Source organism: Coffea arabica, chromosome 10e (genome assembly GCF_036785885.1).
Source record: "Coffea arabica cultivar ET-39 chromosome 10e, Coffea Arabica ET-39 HiFi, whole genome shotgun sequence".
In the NCBI taxonomy this organism is placed as follows: Eukaryota; Viridiplantae; Streptophyta; class Magnoliopsida; order Gentianales; family Rubiaceae; genus Coffea; species Coffea arabica.
The window spans coordinates 14,212,803-14,229,661 of NC_092328.1; positions in this window are offsets into that span (position 1 = coordinate 14,212,803).

Below are 16,859 nucleotides of genomic sequence, written 5' to 3' on the forward strand. Positions count from 1 at the left end.
TTTTCTTATGAGGTATCCTATTTTGTAAGTGACATGCAGATAAAATAACTTCTCCCCATAAATTATCAGGAGCATAAGAGCTAACTAACATAGAATTCATCATTTCTTTTAATGTTCTATTTTTCCTTTCAGCTACTCCATTAGATTCTGGCGAATAGGGAGGTATTGTTTCGTGTATTATGCCTTCATGTTCACAAAATTTATCTAAGGCTAAATATTCGCCTCCTCTATCAGACCTAATTCTTTTTATCTTCTTATTAAGTTGATTTTCTACCTCAGACTTATAAGATAAAAAGGCATTATGAGTATCATCTTTATTTCTAAGTAAGTAAAGTTTAGTATATCTAGAGTAGTCATCGATAAAAGTGACATAATATCTTTTTCCTCCTCTAGTCATAGTTTGTTTTAAATCACCTAAATCTGTGTGGATTAAATTTAATAGTTCAGTTTCTCTTTGAACAGTTATACAAGTCTTCTTTGTCATTTTAATTTCTACACATATTTCACATTTATCCATTTTATCATTAATACCAGAAATTAGACCACAAGATTGCATTTTCTTTATATAACTAATATTAACATGTTCTAATCTTGCATGCCATAAAGAAATCGAGTCAACAATATAAGCAGAAGAAGAAGCATTCTCATTTATCACATTGGAAATATTAAGTACAAAAAGTCCCTGATTACAATAGTCCTTGCCCACAAATACATTATTTTTGGTCATTATAATCTTTCCAGATTCAAATGACACTTTCACTCCAACTTTTCCTAGCAATGCTACGGAAACCAGATTTGCCCGAATGTTGGGCACATGCAGCACATCATTGAGGGCCAAAGTTTTTCCTGAAGTGAGTTTCAAGAATACTTTGCCTTTACTCAGAACATTAGCCGTTCGTGAGTCACCAAGGTAGACCACTTCTTCATCATCCCCTATAGGAGTATAGGAGGAAAATGCTTCTCGATTCGCACATATGTGCCAAGTAGCCCCAGAGTCTACCACCCACTCTTTGACATTGGCTGCAATGTTCACTTGAGAGATGACAGCAGCAATTATATCATCTCCTTCGGTTAAGTGCACCTTAGGAGGATTACCATTTGCTCTGTCACCTTTATTAAGTCTGCATTGGACTGCATAATGTCCTGGTTTTCCACAATAAAAGCAATTGCCTTTCTTCTTCTTAAAGTTGGGATTGTTAGGCTTGAAATTAAAATTTTTTGGCTTGTAATTTTGGGATTTATTGGCGTACCTTTTATTATTGCTTTGCACCAGATTGGCTTTGAAAGCCATCTCCTTTGCCTTGGTAGCTCTTAACTCCATTTTGTTTGAATCCTCAATAAGGATGTGCTTCACGAGCTCATCCATGGTATAATTTTTCTCCTTGTGTTTCAAGTTGTTTTTATAGTCGGCCCATGACTCAGGTAGCTTTTCAATCAGCATGCCTGCAGCGAATTTCTCAGGAAGATTGATGTCTTCATTTTTCAAGTCCTCTAGCAGCATTTGATATTCGGTGATTTGAATTTTCATCTCCTTGTCATCAGTCATTTGCCATTGGTTGTATTTTCCTACGACGAATTTTTGCTTGGTTGCATCTTCGGCAGTAAACTTTGTTACCAAGGCTTCCCAAATTGCCTTGGCTTCTTTGCTGCTACAGTAGACATCAAATAATTCATTAGAGAGTGTTTGAAGGATATTGTGTCGACATACCTTATTGGCATATTGCCATGCTTCTTGAGTCTTGGCATCCGTAGTTGTAGAAGGTTGAGATTCAGTGAGCGCATAAGCTACTCCATGGATGTCAAGTAGAGAGTGCACACGTTCTTGCCATCTTTTAAAATTTTCATTGGCGAAAATTTCAATTTTGGATACATCCGGAAAGGGCTTGGCGAATGGTAGTGCCACTGCAACAGTTGCTGATGAAGGCTGTGGGGTGCTAACATTGTCAGATGCCATAGTTTCTTAGATTGTTGTAAAAAGCGGCCCGAACAATGCTAACACTTGAACACTTGAGTCGTGCTTGAAAGCACTGTCCTAAGAAACTATTTCAGAGTATTGAAATGTTTCCCCAGGATTAAACAAGTCTTCCTCTAGTTTGTGAGAGGGATGTAGAACCAGCAAAATTTCATTCCAAAACCAGCAGGTAAAATAAAAAATAAAGGAAAGCAAATAGAGGAGAAGGAAGTGAGAGTTTACGAAGTGTAGACTTCGTTCATCGGTGTGTAAATGAACCTGACAAATGGTTCTATTTATAGGTTTCACGGTATAGGATACGAAAAGGATAGAATGTGAAAAGCTGATTTTCCGCATGAATGGCATGCAAAACTGTTGCGCAACTTAAGTCTGAAGTAGTCATAGGTCTATTCTCTATTGGCAGTTGTTGGAATGGGTCAAACCATCAGGAAGGCTATTGACCGAAAGATCAAGACGTCTCACAATCTTGAATTTGGCTTTTAGCCCTTTTACCAAAATCTTATCTTTGAAGATTTCTTCCTCAAAATAGGAACAGACATTTCTGATGAAATTTTATCAGATAAGACCGTAACAAACATGATAAAAATCTTTTGGAATATCCATTTTTACAACAAAGGCATCCGGGGTTTTTAACAGTCGTAAGAGAAGCGTGGCAGGTGCCAGTTCCAATTAGAGAGATGGTTGGATTTTTTTCAAAGCTGATGAATACCAATGGGAAACTTCGGGAATGGAATTTGTGTATTTTTTGCAATGTGTTTTCAGCTGTAAATGAAGCTGAGGAGGCGCTACGGCTGAGGGAGGCGGAATATGACCAACGACATGATGAGGAATCTAGGGCGTCAGTGGCGGAGGCAAGGGTGGTTCATGCTTGAGCATTATCGATAGAGTGCAAGTACTGGAGACAAAAGTCTGCAATTAAATGGATTAAAGAGGGTGACGTGAATTCAGAGTTCTTCCATTCTATTGTTAATCAACGACGGAATATGAACTTCATTGTTAGAGTCAAAGACGAATCTAGTCAATGACTTGAGGAAGAAGATCAGATTAAAAATTCAGGTACTTGCTTTTGTGAGAAGTTGTTCCAATCTGACAGGGTGGGGAGGGTCTTTCCACAGTTGGACTTCCCTTTTCCTGGGTTGCTACCAGAAGACAACGATGCCTTAACGAAGCTACCCACATTAGAGGAGTTGAAGGAGGTGGTGTTCTTGATGTCAAGAGAGAGTGCTCTTGGGCTGGATGGGTTCGGCGCAGGAAATCATCTGTGAGGACTTGCTATGGGCTGTACATGATTTTTTTAATGGGGTGCAACAACCCAAAGAGTTTTCTAGCGCAGCTATTGTTTTGATCCCCAAGGCACTGGGAGCGTCTTGTTGGAAAAAATTTAGCCCAATCAGTCTGTGTAATGTTAGCTCCAAAATAATCTCTAAAATTCTGACCAAGTGATTAAATTCCTTGTTGCCCAAGCTAATAGCGCCATGGCAGTCCGGTTTTGTTCCTGGTAGAAGGATCACTGATAATATTTTATTAGCTCAAGAAATGGCCCTGGAGCTAGATTGGAAGTTGGGTAATCCAAATCTAATGTTGAAATTAGATATGGAAAATACATATGACAGGGTGGAATGGAGCTTCCTCTTATTTATGTTGCACTAGTTCGGGTTTAATGACTGGGTGATCGACCTTTTGTTTAGGACCATGTCCAATAAATGGTTTTCTGTGTTGATAAATGGGGCTCCAGCTAGGTTTTCAAATCTCCTAGGGGTATTCTTCAGGGTGATTCACTTTCTCCGGCATTATTTTTGCTTGTTTCAGAATTTTTTGGTTGGGGATTGCCGCATTTGTTTATGCAGAAACAGAGCAGATTCTATGTTACAGCAGGTTCCAAAGTGCCGTATCTTGCCTTTGCGGATGATCTTTTGATTTTTTGCCAGATGCTCGGAGACTGCTTAGACTCCTAACTGGTTTCTTTTCCCAATATCAAGAATACTCGGGTCAACAGATTAATAATCATAAAAGTTCATTTTTTATTTCGAATCGAGCAACAGATAGTCAGGTGGCTGTGGTGGTTTCAAAACTACACTTCCAACATCAATCTTTTCCTTTCACTTACTTGGGAGCTTCTATCGCAAGGGGTAGAGCCAAATGTATTTTGTTTGATCCGATTCTTACTAAAATGAGGGATAGGTTGTTTCATTGGAGTGCTAGGTTGCTATCAGCTGGTGGTAAATTGGTCCTGTTGAGGCATGTTCTCTCCTCTCTGCCTATGTACTTGTTACAAGTTTTGCAATCGTCCAAGGCCGTTTTCCAGCAATTAGCCAGAATGTGCAACTCGTTTTTGTGGGATAAATCTGTGGAATCTAAAGGCATACATTGGATATCATGGGAGAGAGTTTGTTATCCACTGGAGGAGGGAGGTCTTGGATTTCAATTGTTCGAAAATATGTCCTCGACATTTGCTTGCAAGTTATGGTGGCGATTGCGAAAGAAGGAATCTATATAGGCTGAATTTATGCATGAGAAATATATTAAGGATTGTCACCCTCGCAAAGCTCAGGTTAATAAACCACCACCATCCTGGTGAAGGTTACAAGGTGTTCGTGATTTGGCTGAGAGTAAAATCCAATGGTGTTTAGGTAAGGGGTTTATTGATTTCTGGTATGATCGGTGACTATTTGAGACACCCCTAGCTGATAGGGTTGCTATATGCAATCCCCCTCATATGTTGTTGGCTGAGTTCTATGGGGAGAATGGCTGGAATGTGGAGCGGTTGAAGGCTTAGTTGCCAATAGAAGTAGTCAGTAAGATTCAGGGAAATATAGGGCCTGTTTGGAACCCCAAGTTTTTTACAAGTTTGTATGCTACTAATTTTTTAACAACTTTTGCTACAGGAACCCCAAAAAACTTATCAAAGTTTTTAACCTACACACTTAAAAAAATTTTCCCTTCAACTTTTCTAATACACAAAAAATTTCTGAAAAACTTTTCTTGAGAGAGGGAACTTTTCTTCATTGGCATCAGAGTTCTTTCTTCTGGTGAACTTTCCCTTCAACTTCTCCCACGGTCTGGCACCAGAGGGAAAAGTTCTCCAACAAAAAATTTCCCTGCAACTTCACCAGCGGCATCAGAGAGTGGATTATTAAACTTGAGGAAAGGTTTGACTTTTTTTTTTTAACTTAGGGTGAGGGTGGCTGGGGAAGGGGGAAGGGGGGGAAGAGAGGGAGAGGGAAAATTGCAACAAAAATAAAAAGTTTCTATACCTGACCTGTCCGGCAAGAGAATGAGAGAAGAGGGGAGGAGAGGGAGAGGAAAAATTGAAAAAAAAAAAGGTTTATGTTGCTCCCTCCTCTGCCGGCAGGGGAAGCAGCGGCGGCGAGGGAAGGAGAGGGGGAGAGGGAGAGGGAGAGGGAAAATTGGAAAAAAAAAAAAAGATTTCTGCTGCTGCCTCCCTGCCGGTAGCTGAAGCAGCGGCGTGCGAGAGGGAATGGTAGAGGGAGAAGAGAGGTGGCCCTGAATCTGTTGCTTGGGGAGAGAAAAAATGCAAAAAAAAAAAAAAAGCCTTGAATCTGCCGCTTCATTGGCAGCTTCGGGAGAGGGAACAGGGGAAGGAAGGGGGAAGGGGAAGGGAGAAGAACCGGGAAGGGAGGAAAGAAAAGAAAAAAGAAAGAAAGAAAAAAAGAAAAAAGAAAATGAAAAGGAAAAAAAGTTTTTTCTCTTACAAAAATTTTTCTACAACTTCTACAGTGATCTACAGTAAAATTTTAGACAAACTTTCAAAAAACTCAGGTTCGAAACGGGGCCATAGTTGCACCCGGACCAAGAGGACTGCATGGTAGGGCTTGAGTCACCATTTGGGGAGTTCACGGTTAAGTCCGCTTGGGAGGCTTTAAGGCGATGGAGGAATAGATCTACAATTGACAAAATTATATGGAATAAATTGGTTCCGCTAAAAGTTTCCTTTTTCTCCTGGAAAGTTGTGCGGGGGTTTGTACCAGTTCAAGTTAAACCTTCAAAAGCGTGGAATTAACTTGGTTTCATAGTGTGTTTGATGTGGTATGCATGAAGAATCTATGACTCATCTATTTCTTACTGGCCCTGTTGCATCCGAGGTTTGGAGGCACTACACTAGCAGATTTGGCATTTTGGAGGTCAGGGCTACCTCGCTCTCAGCCATGATTTTATCTTGGTTCTACTCATCCGCTTTTGTGTCTGAGGATGCTCACCTCGGCCATCTTTCATGCCCGAGGTGAACTCACCTCGTCCTTCATCAGAGCTCATCCGCGTCTCGGGGATATCCCCTAAGCTCGGCTAAATCCCTAGTCTACCGGGTAGGTGACCTCGGCACCTTCACCTCTGCTGCACGCTAATGATGTCAGGACACCTGACATCACCCGGGATCAGTGTGCTTTATCTGAAAAGCACTGTTGCACTTAATGGCTACTGCAAAGGACTCCCCGTCACCCTGTCCGGGCGGCTACAGTGTCAGAGTCAGGGCATCTGACAGGGAGCAGAGCCGTAATGGCAGGACATGGGTCCCACCGGCATAAGACCTCCGTCCTGCCCTCCACTCTCATCCTATAAATACCCCACACCCTCCCAACAAGTAAGCATGCACTGTTCATTTGCTCATACTCTAGCATTTTCTCGTTCTCATACTAACTTAATCGTCGGAGTGATACCAGGGGAGAAGCCCCGCCATTCACTTCGGACAAGAAGGTTGACTTCGGACACACGAATTCACCTCACCTCATCTCAGAGAGGACTGATTTAGGTCGGCTTACTTATCCACCAAAAATCGCCTCTTCAATTGGCGCCGTCTGTGGGAAACGAGATTACTGCTAAAATGAGATCCACGCGCTCCAGAAGCGGAAGAGTTCCCTCAACTGGGGCTGGGCAGACATCCGGAGCCCAGCAAGATCGTATCTCTGAGGAACATGGGTCCCAAAGGACCCAGCCCAACAATGAGGAGGCCATCGCCAAGATGGCCGAGTTTGTCACGGACAACCCCAACATCTTTGAGGAACTAGGAAGGTACCTCAAGAGGCAGGGAAAAGAAAAAGCCGAGTCTTCCAAGAGGAGACCGACGAAATCCCCTGAAGTGCCCTCAGGCGAGGACTCCGAAGATGGGCGTCTATCTCGGAGCACCTCCAGGCGAGCCTCATCCAAGGCAACCTCCAAGATTGCCTCCATCTCCCGAGCGTTTTCTCGGGGACTACTGGGAAAACGAGCCGAGGACCCACCTCGGCGTCCCGGAGGCCTAGCTTCTGATTACATGAGGGCTCCGCCCTTCACTGATGACATCAACGGGGAAATGGTGCCCCCGAACTTTAAGCTTCCAAATTTGCACACCTATGACGGCCGAGGTGACCCCGAGGATCACCTCCGCGCTTTCATCTTCGCATTCCGACTCTACTGCGTCCCCGACGCCGTGATCTGTCGGGCTTTCCCCATCTTCCTGCACGGGACCGCCCGGAAGTGGTTCTGGAGTTTAGAACCAGGGAGCATTTCCTCCCTGGATGAGCTGATAGACCGGTTCATCCACCGCTTTGTGTCGTCTCGACCAATAACAAAGACTTCAGCTTACCTCTTGAACCTGCAACAGGGTCAGGGCGAGTCACTTCGCTCGTACGCCCAAAGGTTCAACGAGGAGAATGTACAGATACCTGACCAGAACGAGCAGGTAACTATTGCTGCCTTCACCAACGGGTTAATAGCAGGGATCTTTAACACCGAAATCCATCGGCAGTACCCCCGTACACTCCGGGAGCTCTGGGAAAGGGTGGACCAGGGAATCCGAAGTGAAGATGTAAATCGCATGAAGCGAGAAGCCCAAGCATCTCGTACGGGGCAAGATCCCCGGAGGAGGAAAGACACTGGCCGAGGTGAACCAGGCCCAAGTGGCACTTCAAACCAACCCCGAGACCGCCGAAGTGTTTCGACCGGATCGTGAAAGGCAGATCGTCCACCTCGGACGCCGAGCTGACGCCCCTCAATTCGAGCCGGACCCACGTCCTGGCTGTGATGAGGCAGAATCACCTCGGCCGAAACCCTCCCGAAATTCCGGGGAGGAGAGATAAGAGGAACTCGAACCTCTACTGTGCCTACCACCGTGATGTAGGGCACGAGACTGAAAACTGCAACGACCTGAAGCGGGAAATCGAAAATTTGATCCGGCAAGGATACCTGAAGCAATTCGTCCGCAAGGATGGAGGTTTCAACCGAAGTGTCTCCCACCGGGAGAACCGGGGCCCTCGCCGCGACGACCGACGGGACACGAACATGCATTGCCGAGGTCCCGAAGACCGTAGGGAGGACAAGCAGCCCCCACGCGATGGCTCACCGGGCTACGGCCCCAACATCGCCGGGGTGATCAACACCATCGCGGGAGGACTAACGGGAGGAGACAGCCAGAACTCCCGGAAGCGGACCTACCGCCAGGCCGAGATGGAGGTGGCCGAGCCGAGCTCTCGGCTGTCCGAGGTCATCACCTACGGTCCCGCTGACCCCGTTCCTGCGGCCTCCAGCAATCATGAAGCTCTTGTGATTGAAGTCCTCACCAACAACTACGTGGTCAAAAAGGTCTACGTAGACCCCGGAAGCTCGGTAGACGTCTTGTACTACCGGACTTTCGAAAGTTTGAAACTGACCAGGGAGCAACTCACTCCTGTCAGGACTCCCCTCGTGGGATTCGGGGGACACGTCGTCCACCCGGAAGGCATGTTGACCCTGGTGGTAACAATCGGGCGTCATCCACGCTGCCGAACTGTGCCTGTCAGTTTTGCGGTGGTCAAAGCAGACTCCCCCTACAATATGCTGATAGGCCGGCCCACGCTCAATGCCTTGAGAGCCGTATACTCCACCTACCACCTGAGCTTTAAATTCCCAACATCTGCGGGGGTGGCCGAGGTAAGCAGCGATGTGGGCGCCGCCCGGGAATGCTACCTCGCCACCATTCAAGCAGCAGTCACCCCCCGGCCCTCACCGAGGTCAGAAGAAAAGAGGCCAGCGGTCCTCTCCATAGACTGCATCGACCCTCAGAAGGCAAAAGAACCCAACAGGCTGGAGCCCGGGGATGAGGTGGAACTGGTGGTAGTGGATGAAGCGAAACCTGACCAAGTGGTCCAAGTAGGGGCTGGACTACCCTCACCCCTGAAAGAAGAAATGATCTCCCTGATCAAAGACCACCGAGACGTCTTCGCGTGGTCCGCGGATGAAGTGGTCGGAGTGCCACCCGAGCTCATGACTCACCAACTCAACGTTGACCCGCAGGCCCGACCTGTGCGACAGAAACGAAGGCACTTCGGCCCCGAACGTAGCCAAGCCATATCGGATGAGGTCGACAAGCTCTTGCCGGCCAAGATGATCCACGAGGTCCAATATCCCACCTGGCTGTCCAATCCAGTCATGGTAAAAAAGGACACCGGGGGATGGAGAATGTGTGTCGACTTCACCGACCTCAACAAGGCCTGCCCCAAAGATTGCTATCCTCTGCCAAGGATAGACGCCCTCGTCGACGCGGCGATGGGGTATGAAATCCTCTGCTTCCTAGATGCCTTCAAAGGGTATCATCAAATAGGAATGAGTGAGGAGGACCAAGAGAAAACGGCGTTCTACACCGACCGAGGTACTTATTGTTACACTACCATGCCCTTCGGGCTAAAGAACGCCGGGGCGACCTACCAAAGGCTGATCAACCGACTCTTCCAGAATCTGATCGGCCGCAATGTGGAGGCCTATGTGGATGACATCCTCGTTAAAAGCCTCGCCACTTCATCCTTTCTGTCAGACGTGAGGGAAGTCTTTGGTGTCCTGCGAGACTCGAGGATGAAGCTGAATCCCAAGAAGTGCGTCTTCGGCGTCACCTCGGGAAAATTCTTGGGGTATCTGGTTTCCCACCGGGGAATCGAGGCCAACCCCGACAAGGTGAAAGCCATTCAGGACATGTCTCCACCCCGGAACATCCGAGAAGTCCAACGCCTAAATGGACGCCTGGCCGCGCTGAATCGCTTCCTGTCCCAATCAGCCGAGAAAGCTCTGCCTTTCTTTAAGGTGCTGAAAAATGCTGACCAGTTCGCCTGGACTGAGGAGTGTCAGGCTGCTTTCGACCAGCTGAAGCAGTACTTGCATCACCTACCAACTCTCGCTTCACCTCGGCCCGAGGAGAAGCTCTACCTCTACCTCTCCGCAGCCGACGAGGCTGTCAGCGCTGTGCTCATCCGAGATGAGGGCACCCAAGTGCCGGTCTACTACGTCAGCCGAGCCCTCCGCGGGCCGGAGACCCGATACACGCAAGTGGAAAAACTTGTGCTGGGGCTCGTCCACGCAGCTCGGCGGTTGAAACCCTACTTCTTAGCCCATCCCATCTCGGTAAGGACCGACCAGCCCATTCGGCAAATATTGGTGCGACCCGAAGCTTCTGGTCGCCTCACCAAGTGGGCTGTCGAATTGGGAGAATATGACTTGTCCTACGAGCCACGCACCGCCATAAAAGCTCAAGCTTTAGCTGACTTCCTTGCTGAGCTCACCTTCACGGAAGGTCCAGGGTCCACCTCAGCCTTACCCGAGGTGTCCACCTCATCCCTGTGGACATTGTATGTCGATGGATCCTCTAATGGAGACGGCTGTGGAGCCGGACTGCTCCTGGAAGGACCTCAGGGGGAGGTTTGCTCTTATGCCCTCCGCTTCGACTTCCCGGCCACCAACAATGAAGCCGAGTACGAGGCTCTAATCGCTGGACTCCAGCTAGCCCGCAAGCTCGGCGCCCAGCAAATCCACGTCCGCAGTGACTCCCAGCTCGTGGTACGCCAAGTTATTGGTGAGTACGAGGCCAAGGATGAGACCATGCAACGGTACCTCTCCAAAGTTCACCAACTCACCGCGTACTTCAAATCATTCGAAATCCAAAGGATCCCTCGGTCCCAGAATAAGCGAGCCGACGCCTTATCCCGGCTGGCTTCCACTTCATTCTCTGACCTCAACAAAACCGTCTTGGTGGAGGTCCTGAGTGAACCAGGGTACGTGGAAGAGGTGGCCTGCCCCGTGCACTCTGAAGAAACTTGGATGACCCCGTTCATCCTTTTCTTGGGTCAAGGAGTCCTTCCCGAAGACCGAGCTGAAGCAAGGAAGATACAACGCAAAGCCGCTCGGTATGCACTCCGCGATGGAGAACTATATAAGCGCTCCTACCTCGGCCCATGGTTGAGGTGTGTCACCCCCGAGGCAGGACGCGAGGTCCTCCACGAGATCCACGAGGGCCTATGTGGGGCTCACATCGGCCACAGGATGCTAGCTAAGAAAGCTATGCTCCTGGGATATTTCTGGCCATCACTTCGACAAGACTCCCAGGACCTCGTTCTCGGCTGTCCTTCCTGCCAAGTCCACGCACCCGAGCGCCACCAGCCTTCAAACTTCATGGTCCCCATCACTTCACCCTGGCCGTTTGAGCAATGGGGGACAGACATCATAGGTCCCTTCCCCAAAGCCGTCGGGGGTTATACATTCTTAGTAACCGCTGTGGATTACTTCACCAAGTGGGTCGAGGCCGAGCCACTTCGAACCATCTCAGGGCTGGCCATTCAAAAATTCTTTTGGAAGTGCATTATCTGCCGCTTCGGCATACCGCGGGTCATCATCTCGGACAATGGGAGACAGTTTGCCGAGAACCCGTTCAAGACTTGGTGCGAGAACCTCGGCATCAAACAACACTTCACTTCGGTAGGCCACCCCCAGGCCAATGGTCAAGCAGAAAACTTCAACCGGACTCTTCTACATGGTCTCAGGACCCGACTACACCGAGCTGGGTCATCTTGGGTGGAGGAACTCCCCAGTGTCTTGTGGTCGTATCGGACCACGCCGAGGTCAGCGACGCAAGAGACCCCATTCTCTCTGACCTACGGCGCCGAGGCGGTCATCCCGGCTGAGATCCTTACCCCCAGCCCTCGGCTGGCAGCCTATGCCGCCGAGGTGAACGACGAAGAGAGGCAGCTGGACCTCGACCTCGTCGAAGAACGAAGGAATCTCGCCTCAGCCCGGATAGCTTCTTACAAGAACACACTGGCACACTACTACAATGCCCGCGTGAGACATCGTAGATTCCAGCCTGGAGACTTGGTTCTTAGAAAAAACTCAGTCAGCCGAACTGAACCGCAAGGAAAATTATGCCCGAAATGGGAAGGCCCTTACCGAGTTGTGGAATCTGACCCTAAGGGGTATTGTAAACTGAGTTACCGAGATGGCTCATTAGTGCCGAGGTCTTGGCAGGCCGAGAACCTCAGATTGTATTACGCCTGAATTTTTAATCAAGTAATGACTTCAGCTATTATGTTATTCTTCAACATCGTTGTTACGCTATTAAAAAATAAGGGGGACAAGCAAGGGATGAAGTCAAAGCAAGAAATTAAAGCACTGAGACGAGAAGAAGTATGCTTTCATTCAATAAGAAAGAGCGTTACAAAGTACAAGGCCGAGATCCGAATGCTACTAAGCACTCTCCACCTCGGCCACCCCCTTAAAACCGCGAGCCTAGACCCCCGTCTCGGCTCCATCCCCGGTCTTGGCCCCCTCCTGGGCATCCTTCTCTTCGGCCTCTTTTCCGCCGGGGTGAACTTCATCTCCATGCTCTTTGCCGACGTCCCCTTCGGCTTCGTCTCCCTCAGCGTCCTCTCCTCCAGCTTCTTCCACTTCCACGTCCTCGAACACTTCGTCGAGTTCGGACAGCCACTTGTTGAACTCGACCTGGACTTCGGCCAAATTCCTTCCTGCCTGAATGCCTTCGGCCATCCGATCGCATAACTCCTTGGAGTCCTCATTGTAGCTGGTATGGTTTTTTAAGGACTCCAAGGCCTCGGAGGAGAGGTGAGCTGCGGCCTCGTCAACGGCCGATGTGAAGCCAAACATGAAGTTAGGCGTAAGTAGTTGGCCGAGGTCCTTGATGAAGGCCTCGGACTTCCGAAAAGCGTCTACGGCCGAGGCTCCGGCACCCTCGAGAGCTTGCTCGTGGGACGCCTTCACCTCGTCCCCCCTCTTCTGCTCCTCTTCGAGGGCCGATCGGAGACTGTTGATAGTAGCCGCAGCCTCCTCATCCTTCACCCCGGCCTCCTTAAGCCGCCTTTCAAGCTCGGCCTTCTCAGACTCGGACACCAACAGTTTTTTCTCCAACTTGGAGATTTGATTCTGCAACTTGCCGGTGTCCTGTTCCTCGACCAGAACACAGTAGCGGTGTGCCATCTCGGCCACAAAGGCCGAAGTGGAAGCTGTGGACACCATGAGACTTTGAACCACCTCGGCCGGGCTCAGCTTCTTCATGAACTCCAAGTCCCTCGGCAAGGGGGAGTGCATCACTAGTTCTTGGGCAACCCGAGGATGCTGTCACCTGTCGCTGACCGAAATCTTCCAGTCCGGACACCAATGCCCGCCGGGGTGCGTCTTATCGTCTCCGGGAAACACTGGGGGGCTATGGAAACGATTCCATAGCGAGGTCCCCGACACCGGATTAACTGGAGGCTTCAGCTGCTTGCCTCGGCCAGAAGGAGGTGTGACTGTTGTAACAACTCTGAGGGGAACTCCCTCTGGCACAGACGAGGTGGACCCAGCAGTCGCCGTGGCCGAGCTGCTCTGGCCAACCTTGGTGGGAGTGCCTTTAGACGCCGAAGTATTAGCGGCTGGTCCTTGTGACTTCTTTTTCTTTGGCGGAGGTGTCGATGTCTCGTCAGTGCTCTTCCTCTTCTGCCTCTTGGCCACTTCGGACGAGCCAGAGACGACGAGGTCGGACAGTTTAGTCACTGCACAAAGAGCAAATATTATCATGTGCCTTAGCCGAAGTGAAATCAAAGCTATGAAAGAAAATTACAAGGTATCTTAAGTTTAGTGGAGGTGAAGGGAGTCTTGTCAGGAGGGATCAAAGCTCGGCTAATTCCCCCGTCAACCAGCACGGCTTCGGGGTAGTCCAGACTGTATATCCGAAGTCCCGACCCCATCAGCTTCTGGAAGTCCTCCTCCTTGGCATCCCCAGCAGAGGGATCGGCCTTCGCTTTGATTGGCCTCCACCAAAAGCCCCTGGGGAAGTCCACTTCGGACACAAAGAAGTAGTCGCGCTTCCAATTCTTGATTGAGCTGGGAGCGCCGACCACCAACTTCGGAATGGCATTGCTCCGATTGCCAACATAGAACCATCCCTTGTCTGTCCCGTGCGCCTTGAGGGTATAGCATCGGCGGAAGAGGTCGACAGACGGAGTCACCTCCTGATGTCGGCACAGCATCTCGAACCCAATAATGATGCGGATCGCATTCGGGGCGAGTTGGGTAATCCTCACGCCGAAGTGACGGAGCAGATCCCTGAAGAACCTCGACGTAGGCATCCTCAACCCGGCCTCCAATTGTTGGACATAGATGGCCACCATGCCAATGGGGGGCTTCTCGGCTGAGTCATCCACCCCGGGCGGTGTGATCTCGTACCCTGACCGGAAAGGGTACTTGTTTATCACCTTCACGGCCCTATCTCTTCCGATGCGACTCCTAAACTTCGGCATCTTGCCGAAGTCGATGTTGGATGTATCTTCGGGAGCGACAGGCTCCAGTGCGTCCTCGTCGTGTGGTATCTCGACGCCGAGCTCCTCATCATAGGCCACTTCGGAGCCACCCTCGCTCATCTCGGATGACTCCAACTCGACGTCAACCTCCTCGCGGGTCTCCTCGGTGGATCCTTCCCCAGAGCTCGGCGTCGACCCATCAGAGCTGGACGTCGTCACTTCTACAGGATCCGGCCTCACCTCGGTTCGGTAACTCGGTGTCACGGTTTCTTTGTGGGTCTTAGCTGTTTTGGCCATGGGTGAAAGATGAGGTAAGAAAGAAGAAGAATACTTACTATTGCCTACGGAGTTGGACGAAGTTGATGACCTCGGCTTTGATCTCGGCTACTAGACCGACCTCGGCTGAAAGAACTGACCTCGGCTACGCTCGTGAACTTGCAAATCTCAAATGAAAATGAAAGGTGTGAGAAGTGCGGTGAGGGGGCCCCCCCTATTTATAAGGGTTTGGGCGGAATATGAAGAGGCGGCAAGAATGCGAAAGGACGGCCACGTTCGAACTCAGAACGTCGTGCCTCCCTCTCTCCTCATTAATGCCCCGTCCTTTCGGCTGACACCCTGCACGAAACGTCCCACTACTTCACGACGCGACGGTTACCAGTGACCACGTCCTGTCAACTGACACGTCCACGTGTCGCGTCCCCGCATCTTCCGGGGCAGTTTCGGGACTCCGACTCTCTCCAACTTCGGCACAAGGAAGCCTCGGAACCTCCCTAGCCCGGAGCTCCCGAGGCTTGGGGGGCTTATTGAGGATGCTCACCTCGGCCATCTTTCATGCCCGAGGTGAACTCACCTCGTCCTTCATCAGAGCTCATCCGCGTCTCGGGGATATCCCCTAAGCTCGGCTAAATCCCTAGTCTACCGGGTAGGTGACCTCGGCACCTTCACCTCTGCTGCACGCTAATGATGTCAGAACACCTGACATCACCCGGGATCAGTGTGCTTTATCTGAAAAGCACTGTTGCACTTAATGGCTACTGCAAAGGACTCCCCGTCACCCTGTCCGGGCGGCTACAGTGTCAGAGTCAGGGCATCTGACAGGGAGCAGAGCCGTAATGGCAGGACATGGGTCCCACCGGCATAAGACCTCCGTCCTGCCCTCCACTCTCATCCTATAAATACCCCACACCCTCCCAACAAGTAAGCATGCACTGTTCATTTGCTCATACTCTAGCATTTTCTCGTTCTCATACTAACTTAATCGTCGGAGTGATACCAGGGGAGAAGCCCCGCCATTCACTTCGGACAAGAAGGTTGACTTCGGACACACGAATTCACCTCACCTCATCTCAGAGAGGACTGATTTAGGTCGGCTTACTTATCCACCAAAAATCGCCTCTTCAGTGTCCACAGATCATATTAGAGTTGCAGTGCCCCTACTAGTATTATGAATACTATGGAAGGCAAGGAACAAGGTGCGATGTAAAGGAGTTCGGTTTGAAGTGCATCAAGTTATTGCTACGGTGGATCATTTTGTGGATCAACTAGGGAGGGCAAAGGTCTTTGTTGCCTCCAGATTCAAGGGTGGCTGTAGCGACCCTTGGGCTAGATTTGTTAGGCAGTCGATGTAGGTTGTACGGAGTGTCCCAGTGGCGTGGAGGTGGCCAGCACATTCTTTCGTCAAGTTGAATACTGATTCGAATGTCTTACAAGGGCATGCGTATGGAGGAGGTTTGCTTAGGGACCATGAGGGTCGCTTGATTTTTGCCTATTACAAGGAGTTTGGAGAGGCAGATGTACTGATGGCAGAGAGCTTATCATTGTTATATGGTCTTCGGATTTGCAAAAACAAGATGGTTGATCACTAGATAGTTGAAGTGGAGACGGAGAACTTGGTAAGGTTGGTAACCTCCAAAGAGGCATCTAAGTGGCCACTTTGTAATGTTTTGCGAAGAATTCGTGCTCTGTTATGGGATTGTTCCTCGTCTGTTACTCATATCTTCAGAAAAGCTAATACCTCTACAGATAGGCCGGCGGCGGTGCGATCTTCACCATATCTTTTTTGTACATCTCTCCAGCAGCTGCCTAGGGATGTTAGGGCCGCTATTCATCTTGATTCTAGGGAATGTCTCTTTTTGCGCGTGCAAGTTGGACGGGGGTAGTACTCCAGCAGCTGCCTATTTGCGTTAGATTTCATATCTGTAATTTGGTTTTTTCAGCAATAAAATAGTATTTTTTTTCAAAAAGTTTATTTATGTGTTCTAAACTAGCTAGAACAAATATGCAAAAACACAAATGCTTTTCCTATTTTTGTATTGTGTATACATGAAATACATTGACATATGCAAATATGATTTAGATTTTCTATT